At 45.7% G+C, this 9,675-nt stretch overlaps 1 long non-coding RNA gene across 1 annotated transcript; it reads left to right on the forward strand.

The window, feature by feature from the left end:
- The first annotated feature begins 5,773 nt into the window (after nt 1-5,773).
- Nucleotides 5,774-7,834, forward strand: LOC109499270. The gene is made up of 3 exons (XR_006597224.1): nt 5,774-6,801; nt 6,893-6,971; nt 7,460-7,834. It is a non-coding gene; the product is annotated as an uncharacterized LOC109499270 (long non-coding RNA).
- Nucleotides 7,835-9,675: the final 1,841 nt, after the last annotated feature.

Below are 9,675 nucleotides of genomic sequence, written 5' to 3' on the forward strand. Positions count from 1 at the left end.
TACTCCTGTCTGCCCGCGGGAGCCTTTGGAGGTAAACTTGATTCAGCCAGGTGATTCAAGGCATGTTTTGTGACAGGGCATCTATCTTCACACATGGTGTGGGGCCAGCACAAACCAAAGGCTCTCCACCTCAATACACGATCATTGTTCAGACACGCATGGGAAGCACACGTTCTTTAAAAAAAAAAAAAATGTGGTTAAGTATATATAACATAACACTTGCCATTTTAAATAACCTTTTAAAGTTGATTTATTTTGAGAGAGACAGAGAGCGTGCATGAGCGAGGGAGAGGGGCAGAGGGAGAGACAGAGAGCATCGCGAGCAGACGCCGTGCCCAGCGCAGAGCCCAGAGTGGGGCATGACCCGTCGCATGACCATGAGATCATGATCTGAGCCTAAACAAAGAGTCAGGCACTTCATGGACTGAGCCACCCAGGCGCTCCCCCCCCCCCCCATTTTAATCATTTTTAAGGGCACGGTTCAGTGGCATTAAGTACATTCACGTCGTTGTTCAACCATCGATACTGTCAGTCTCCAGAACTTCTCCAGCTTTCCAAAGGGAAACTCTGTTCCCACGAATCAGTGGTTCTTCCTGTCCCTTCTTCCTCGCCTCTGCCGACCACCATTCTGTACCATCCCACCGTCTGTTGCAATGAACGTGACTACTCTTGGCACATCATGTCAGTGGGATCGTGCAGTATCTGTCCTTTTGCACCTATATTCTTTCACTTTGGGTAATGTCTTCAGGGCTCATCCATGTTATAGTACATGTCAGAGTATGTGTACTATGTGTCCATGCAATTGTATGGATATATCCTATTTTGTTTATCCATTCATCTCTTGCCAAGTGTGTCTCATTCTGGTTTTGATGTCTGTTTCCCTAAAGATGAGTCACTTGGGGTATCTTTTCATGCACTTACTGCCCATTTGCAGATCTTTGGAGAAATGTCAACTAAGGTCTTTTGCCTCTTTTTATTCTTTTTAACCAAGTTGTTTATTTTTTGTTGTCAAGTTGCATACGGTATGGAATACTTGCATAACCGACCAGGGAACAGTGATAAGTGTCACGTTCAGAGTCCTCACTCGCCAGTAAACGGGCCTGCCCACCCTTCCCTCATTTTAGGTCAAGGTTTTAAAGTTTCATTTACAACCGTTTGTGTCTGGAATATTCCAGTCTCCTGTTGTCACCTTGGCAATCACTGGGCATTTCAGCAAGAAGATATCCATGCAAATGGCATAGCATTGTTTTGGAACTAAGGAATCCAGAGAGAGGAGAGTTGGAAATCTGGCAGCTGGTCTATTGACTCTATAATGTCGACTTGGGCAGAGGGCCTGAAATGGTAGAACCCAACCCAAGTTTTCCATGTTCTAATTATCTTTTGACCACTGTTGGGCAAAGCTCCATTTGGCTTACCTTACTGGCACTTCTGCTGCCCATGCCGTCTTGAGGGAAAATAGGGTGGCTCTCTGAAGAAAACGCCATGGAATGTTAAAAAAAACAAAGCAAGTCGGCCTTACGGCCAGGGGTGGGGGGATGTGAGAGTGGAGTGAGAAGGAACTCCAGCCTCTGAGTACCCCTCCAAGTCTTCAGAGAAGCCCAAGAAGCGACTACATCTTCAGTCCTCCAGGAATTTGCCCTGTCAGCGTTGTGTGGCTTCAGTTTTATTCCTCTGCCACTCTTGATTTCTGGAGCCATCCATCTTCTGGGCATTGCTCGTCGACGCTGGCCCCAGGGCTGCCGATACCTACTAGTACCTGCTCAAGGCTGCTGGAACTGGCCTCAAACACACCACGTCCACTTGGTGCTCTTGGCATCAAGGTTCGCAGGTACCCTGCCCTGAAGCTGTCCCATTCTTCTCAGATTTGCTTTTCTATGGCAACCCCCTTACTGCAAATCCAGCCCGAGCCCTGTGTACAGGACCTTCTGGCTCTCTGTCTACCTGACAACAGGAGCTCTACCCAGACCCACCCCACAGATGCAGACAAGTTGCTCTCTCACCACACTTGTGTCCAGGAGCTCACTCTCTTGAGGGCAAGCTTTGCTCTTCCAGGACAGTCTTATCTCTCTTCCTTATTAAAATATATCCCGTTGGGACCCCACTATGCCTCCATCATTGCCAGCTGTGAATAAACCTCAGGGTGGGCACAGATGAGGCTCAGACTAGGATCCCAGTGTATTATTATTCTTAATTAATTAATTAATTAAAGTTCAAGTTAGTTAACATACAGTGTAGTCTTGGTTTCGGGAGTAGAACCCAATGGTTCTACTTGCATAGAACACCCAGTGCTCATCTCAACATGTCCATCACGTATTTAGCACATCCCCCTACCCACCACCCCTCCAGCAACCCTCAGTTTGTTCTCTGTATTGAAGAGTCTCTTAGGGTTTGCCTCCCTCTCTGTTTTTATCGTATTTTATCTTTCCTTCTTTTCTCCTATGTTCATCCGTTTTGTTTCTTAAATTCCACATATGAGTGAAATCATATGGTATTTTTCTTTCTCTGACTGACTTATTTCACTTAGCAGAATATACTCTAGTTCCATCTATGCTGTTGTAAATGGCAAGATTTCATTCTTTTTGTTCACTGGGTAATATTCCATTACACACACACACACACACACACACACACACACACACACACACACCAGTCTTCTCAATCTTCTTTATCATTCATCAGTCGATGGGCATTTGGGCTCTTTCCATAATTTGGCTATTGTTGATAGTGCTGCTATCAACATTGGGGCGCATGTGCCTCTTTGAATCAGCATTTTTATATCCTTTGGATAAATACCTAGTAGCACAATTTCTGGGTCATAAGGTAGTTCTATTTTTAATTTTCTGAGGAACTTCCATACTGTTTTCCAGAGTGGCTGTTTTCCGGTATATTCTTTTGAGGAGAAAGACACTATATTTCAGCTACCGTTATTCATTCACTCGTTTTCTCTGGAGATGATTCTAACAAAAAAGTACTTCCATGTTTCAAGTTGCAAAGTCTAAATTTTATTCCTTCACTGAGAATACTTGGGCATTGTATCTTAAAATGTTTTGCTCTGTTCTTAAGTATACACACACACACACACACACACACACACACACACACACACACCCCTACTAACGTATTCATTTCTGAATCCTCCTGGGGAGATTGAGGAACCTAGAGAATTTAATTGAGTTTAGAGTCTTCCTGGAATAACTAAAAGAACAGCCATTAAAGGCTAATGGGATGCATTTATTATTCTGCTAGGCTCTTCTGTATACTCTTTCAATAAACAACTCCAGTGGAGAAGAACCCAGAGCTAGGCTGTATAACATTGGGACTCACGGACGGGGAAGGCAAAGTGCTGTGCTCATTGAAGAAATATTTCCTTTTTTTCACATGGCTTTAAATGGCATTATAATCAAAGATGGAAGAAGCACTTGTGGTTAATTTAACAGATCCGTTAGTGAAAGGACCTTTGGACACATGTCCAAACTTTTCATTATATAAATAGGGAAACCGCTCAAATGGGGAAAATAACTTGCTTGAACTCAAATCCTAAGAGCCAAGTGTCACTTGTCCATCATCTGTGGCCAAATAAGCCTATGCGGGTAGTTCTGAATCATAGTTATTATCCTCAAACTGTTTGTAAATGGTTGTTACTGACTAGTAATGACTCGTGGTATTTACCTTTCCAGGGTCTAACATTTTAACATGTCACAGAAACTTGATGCCTAGGAAGAAGGTTTTGATGGTAAAATCAGCTCTATTCTAAGACCATCTAGAAAACGGGCTGGGCAGGGCTCTTTACCTAGGGTCTTTGGAAGGACTTCCAAATTTGGAAGGACTTCCAAATTCCACTGATATTATATGAATTATTTTATGCACGGGTAGGTTTGTGTGTTTTCTTTAGGGAGAAGATCTGTTTATCCTGGACTCTCTTGGTTGTATAAGACAGAAACCTTGAGCATAAAGGTAATTTATTGGCTTATTTTTCATGGGCTTATACCCAGGGCACTAATAGCTTCCAGAATGGCTGAATATGGTTATTCTGTTTCTCTTTTCCACCTCTCAACTAAACTCGCCTGTCACTTCATTTCTGATTTGATGTTCTCTCTCCTTGGTGGACAAAAAAAAAAGCCATCAACAACTCCACACTCAGCCCTCCCAGCTTAGTACTTCCGGATGGTAAGAGAGTGACTGTTAGTCCCTAGCATGGGTCACATAGACCAGCCTTCACCATCCCTGGGGCTAGGGCCTTGAGCTCCTCTGGCTGATCACCCTGGGGTTGCACACACTGATATTGACAGTCTTACTTCTAGAGCCATATGTGGGGAGAGGTCCACACAGAGGGCAGAAGGAGGGGGCCGGTAGTGCACATGGAGCATAGGCTGCCATTCACCAGATTTTCAAAGGGTCTGTGGTCGAAAAGTTGAAAAACTGTAGGCATTTCTAAGAGCAAAGGCCATATTATGGACCTCCTCCTAAACACTCTCCTGGTCTAACTTAAGGAGATAGGATGTTTTATTTTTATCCAGGAACACATGTTTTGCTGCATCCACACAGGTGTGCTTTGAGTTCTCACGCTGCGATGTAAATGTGTTTGCGATTTCAGTTTCTTATTCGGAGACATTTTGTGTCTGGCTTGGCTTCCTCTGTGCAGTCTACAGATAGGGTCCCTGCCAATTTACATGGAATAAATAAAACAGTTCTGCTCTCTGTAAGATGTAATTTGCACACCATGTGATTTTGTCACAGCCTGACCGCTGTGACTGTCATCCCTGGAGGAGCTACACAGTTCTCGTCCATCAGGACCCGGGAGCATCCTAATCCCCGGAGATCTCACAGCACAACCTTGCTTCCCTCAGCCTCGGGGCCTGGGAGTCCACCCAACTAAGTGCTGTACTGCGGGCTCAAAACCTTTACAGAAACCCATGAACGTTCAACTTGTTTGGTCTTCCTTTCTTGGGGAATTAAAAGAAGGAATATTTGGGGCCGTTCTAAAGAGGGGAATCAGCCTCCCCCGGATTGATAGAGAACACCTACCCAGGAGAATGGAAATTAGACAAAGTGTGGTGCTGATGAGGAACAGAGGGAATGAGCTTTCATTAGGTGTACATTAGAGAATTTGTGTTAGTGTTCCCCTGAGGCTCTTTCTGATGGCCTATCAGGGTGTATTGAGGGGCTATTAAACTTCAGGGCTTTCCGTGTGGGAAGTCAAGTGGGACGGGGGTGGGGTTGCCGGAGGTGCAAGGAGTCGGGGACAGGAGGGAGTCCTGCTCAGCTCTCTTGTCTCAGGGGCCATCCTGCTGGATCAATAACCCTCCACCGACTACCTCCCTAGGGAGCTAAGTTCTGCCACAGGGAGTATTCTCCCAGAATTCTACCTGCTACCTTCCCTCAGGTCACCTGTGAGGCTCCAGAGACCTAGGAAATAAAGCTCTAGTACTATGCTAGAAATGTTCACCTGAGCCTATCCGCATGCTTGCCCAGGGCTGAGATGCTGGGGTAGGGATATTACACGAGTCACATTTGTCAGTTGAAGAGCACGGTGAGTTGACTGTGCAGAAGAGTGTCTTGTCAATGTGAGCACCACCATCTCCCACCATGAAGATTTCATGCTCCTCCCTAAATCACAGGGCCTGGAGCCTGGGAATGACCCGTCCCAGAATTCCTTGCAGCAAGCCTCCAGCTCGGATTTCATTATCGACAACGGGCCCCAAGGGGTGACTTACAAGGGGGAACAGAGGCCAAATCAGTATCATTGCTTCTCTGGCAGCAGTGAGGGGTGGGTTTGGGCAAGTGGGGGGCTTTGTGGTGGTTTCCAGGTGTTATCCTGGAGTTAACCCTTTGCTGCCTGTGGTTTTCATCAGTGGTCATTCTTTGACTCCTTCAACTTTGGCTCCTTTCGAAGTTAGTAGTGAAGCAGGGGGCTGGTGGAAGCCGTCCCTGGCTCTCTCTTCTTCAGGTCTCCCTGTGGTTTCGTTAGAACCGATTTCCCTTTCTGTGTGAACTACCTGCAGTGTATTTTTCTGGCTGTTCCGTGACTGCTACTGAAAAGCGTTTGTATGTGCAAAGATGTCTGTGCGTGAGAGGGAGTGTGAAAATTCAGAGTTTTTGAAAAGCCCAAAGCCCGAAGTGGGCTTGGGAAGAATACCACGTGCTGTAAATGTTGCCTCAATAAAGCGGTTATTTGGGGACCGAGTCTGATGGAATTTCTGGGCAGTGGCTGTTTGATTTAAGAGAGGATATTTAGTATTGTAACATACTATTATCTTCAGAATGCTAAGAAACCAAAACAAAACAATCCAAGATACTATTTTGTTAATGTGAATTCCTTGAAGTGGAGCTCAATGAAATCTTGGTTGGTGGCGGTACTTGGAAGACAGGAGTGATTCTTAAGGATTCGAAGGAGAGAGGCCTGAGCCCCCCAGAGGGAGGAGCTTCAGGTTCTCCACTGGGCTTGGGCTGCTCCCTCACCTTTGTGGGTCTATGCTCAAATGTTATCTTGTCAGTGAAGTTCTCTATGAGTGAACGCCGTTTCAAACCACCTTCACCTCCACCCTTCTGAGCCTTGCCTTTTCCCCATTTCTGCTTCCTTGCTCCCTTTTTCATCATGGTGCAAGGTGTCTGACAGACTGTATCTTACAGTGCAGAACCGGCTTGGGATTCTCTCTCTCCACTGACCCCCATAAAGGCAGACAGGTTTGTCTGTGGTGTTCACGGCTCTACCCTCAGTGCCCGAACTCTCCTCGGCACCTACTCGACACTCAAGAGGTAGTTGTTGAACAAGCGAGTCTCATTACCCACACGTAACCACAGGTAATACTTTCTTTTCTTCTTCTTACATGTATATTTAATATAGCTCTATACGGGATCTTAGATTCTTGTTTATTTTTTTTTTTAATTTTAGTCTTTTCCACTTAGCCTGAAGGAGTGCATCTCAATGGAAAATAAAATGAAGATGCACACGTTTTTCTCCAGGATTTGAGGTGCGGAGGGTGGGATGGGTAAAGCCTGGCATGTAGCACTTGGCTAGCCTACCGGCTCTGCCTCCTGCTGGGGGCTCTTGCTGGTGTCTGAAGGGAGGAAAGTGCCACAATGAAAACTAGTCTTGACCGCACGTCACTGAAATATCTGAAAATGTCACTGAAAGAGACAAAGCCAAGAGGGTGCCAGATTTTCCCCAGACTTCCCCGGGCTGGGGAGGGGGCAGCACAGTGGTCTCCCGCTGCTGGGGCAGTAAGTGGCCCAGAGATGTCACCCGACCAGGCCCGGCGGGAGAAGACGAAATGGCAGGTTCTGTCCCTCAGCCAAGAGGGCCTTGTTTCCGGCCAACAGTGTGTGTGTCCTCGGGCACACAGGGGACACCGGGTGGGGACTTTCTGAATGGATTGGGAAGAAGTAGGAGGCAGGGGCTCCCGGAGAGCCTGACGATACTGTTTTTACCCTCGGATTGCGGACTCTGTTTTACTCTTAGGCTGCGACAGCCTCAGAAGCCACGGATTATACCTCTGCTCCTCCAGCTCCCTGGTTGCAGAGACCATGACAGGGACCCCTTCTGTTCTTTCCTGTCCCTTCTCCTCTGTGCTGAGACGACAACTTCAGTACAAATATAGTACGGCTGTCACGCCTGCTGGGAACAGGCACGTATCACATTAATTAAGTTGTTTTTTCAGCCTTAGCCTTTGTCAAGTGGTATTGGGTGGCTCTGATTTAGTGGTAAAGACAAATCATACTCAGAAGTCTTAAATCTTGGGGCGCCTGGGTGGCTCGGTCGGTTAAGCGTCCGACTTTGGCTCAGGTCATGATCTCACGGTCCGTGAGTTCGAGCCCCGCGTCGGGCTCTGTGCTGACAGCTCAGAGCCTGGAGCCCGTTTCAGATTCTGTGTATCCCTCTCTCTGCCCCTCCCCTGTTCATGCTCTCTCTCTGTCTCAAAAATAAATAAACGTTAAAAAAATTAAAAAAAAAGAAGTCTTAAATCTTATGAAAATACTTGTTGATGAGACAGTGATCTAGAACACCATCATCTAAGAGAACTTTCTGTGCCGTCCACTGTGGTGGTCATGAGCACATGGAGTGAGGCTGGCGTGACCGAAGAACCGAACTTCTAAATTTCTTAAATTTTTATCAATTTGAGGGACGCCTGGGTGGCTCAGTCGGTTGAACATCCAACTCTCAGATCATGATCTCATGATTGGTGAGTTCGAGTCCTGCATCTGGCTCTGTGCTGGCAGCCTGGAGCCAGCTTGGGATTCTCTCTCTCTCTCTCTCTCTCTCTCTCTTTCTCTCTCTCTCTCTCTCTCTCTCTCTGCCCCTCCACTGCTTGTGCGCGCGCTCTCTCTCTCAAAATTAAACATTTAAAAAAATTATAAAAAAAACTTCTTATCAATTTGAATTTAAAATTTTAGTAGTCTAGGGGCACCTGGGTGGCTCAGTTGGTTAAGCGTCCGACTTCGGCTCAGGTCATGATCTCACAGTCTGTGGGTTCGAGCCCCGCATCAGGCTCTGTGCTGACATCTCAGAGCCTGGAGCCTGCTTCCAATTCTGTGTCTCCCTCTCTCTCTGCCCCTCCCCTGCTCATGCTCTGTCTCTCTCTGTCGCAAAAATAAATAAAAACATTAAAAAAAAATTTTAGTAGTCTTGTCGTGATGAGCACCAGGTGACACAGGGAAGTGTTGAAACATTGTATTGTGTACCTGAAACTAAGACTGTATGTTAACTAGTTGGAATTTAAAGAAAAAGTTAACAGAAAATTTGATAGCCACATATGATTGATCTAGAATATACTTATATGCTTTTAAAAAGACTATCATGAAAATCAAAACACAAAATTTAAATGAAAATTTAGTCCTCAGAGAACAGTAGTCTCAATGACATGTAGATTCAGCCTTTCTGTACTTTTGCTTTCATTTTGCTTTTTATGTGATGATTTTGATGACTAACCCTTGATATTTAGGCAGGGATCCCAGGGAAGGATTGACTTCTTATATCCTCTATCAGTAAGAGATTGATCCTCTGGACATGCTGAACCAGACTAAGGGCCAGACCCTGGTCCAGATGCATTCTCAAAGGATGTGCCCACTGAGGGCCACCAACTAGCTGGCCATCTTTTGATGTCACCTCTTCCACCTAGAACCTTCTTTCCAAAGGTCAGTGGTACTCACTGTAACTAAGAAGACAGGCACAACCTATTGAATGGTCATTTTAGGCCAGACACCATGGTAGATATTTCTGTAGGTATCATTGCATTTCATTCAACTTTGCATGAGCAATATTTTCATCCTTGTTTTATATATGAGTAAACCGAGCCACTCTCTTTTGGTCACATAGCTAGAACGGGACACTTGGCCTTGAGCTTAGGACTCTGTTTCCCAAAAGACAGTGCTCTTCCTCTGTGCCACCCTGTCACCATAGCCAGGCTCAAAGCAGCCTGAGGTAAGGCAGGAAATGTAATTTGACCCACATGCACTCAAATGAAAGGGATCTTCCTAAGCAGCAAGACATGAACTTGGGTGATTCTTGAAAAGCTTATATCCCTTGGGCTTCTGGCTTCCACTTTACAGAGCATATGTTTAAAATGAAATCCCCTTCCACGTCTTCTTGTTAAGCACTATGATTGCCTATGCGAGATACTTGTTTCTGTTGGGGTCTTTTCTGCAAAGGAAGCCTTTGTTCACAAAGATTCTCAGGAC

Source organism: Felis catus, chromosome B1, assembly GCF_018350175.1.
Source record: "Felis catus isolate Fca126 chromosome B1, F.catus_Fca126_mat1.0, whole genome shotgun sequence".
Lineage (NCBI taxonomy): Eukaryota > Metazoa > Chordata > Mammalia > Carnivora > Felidae > Felis > Felis catus.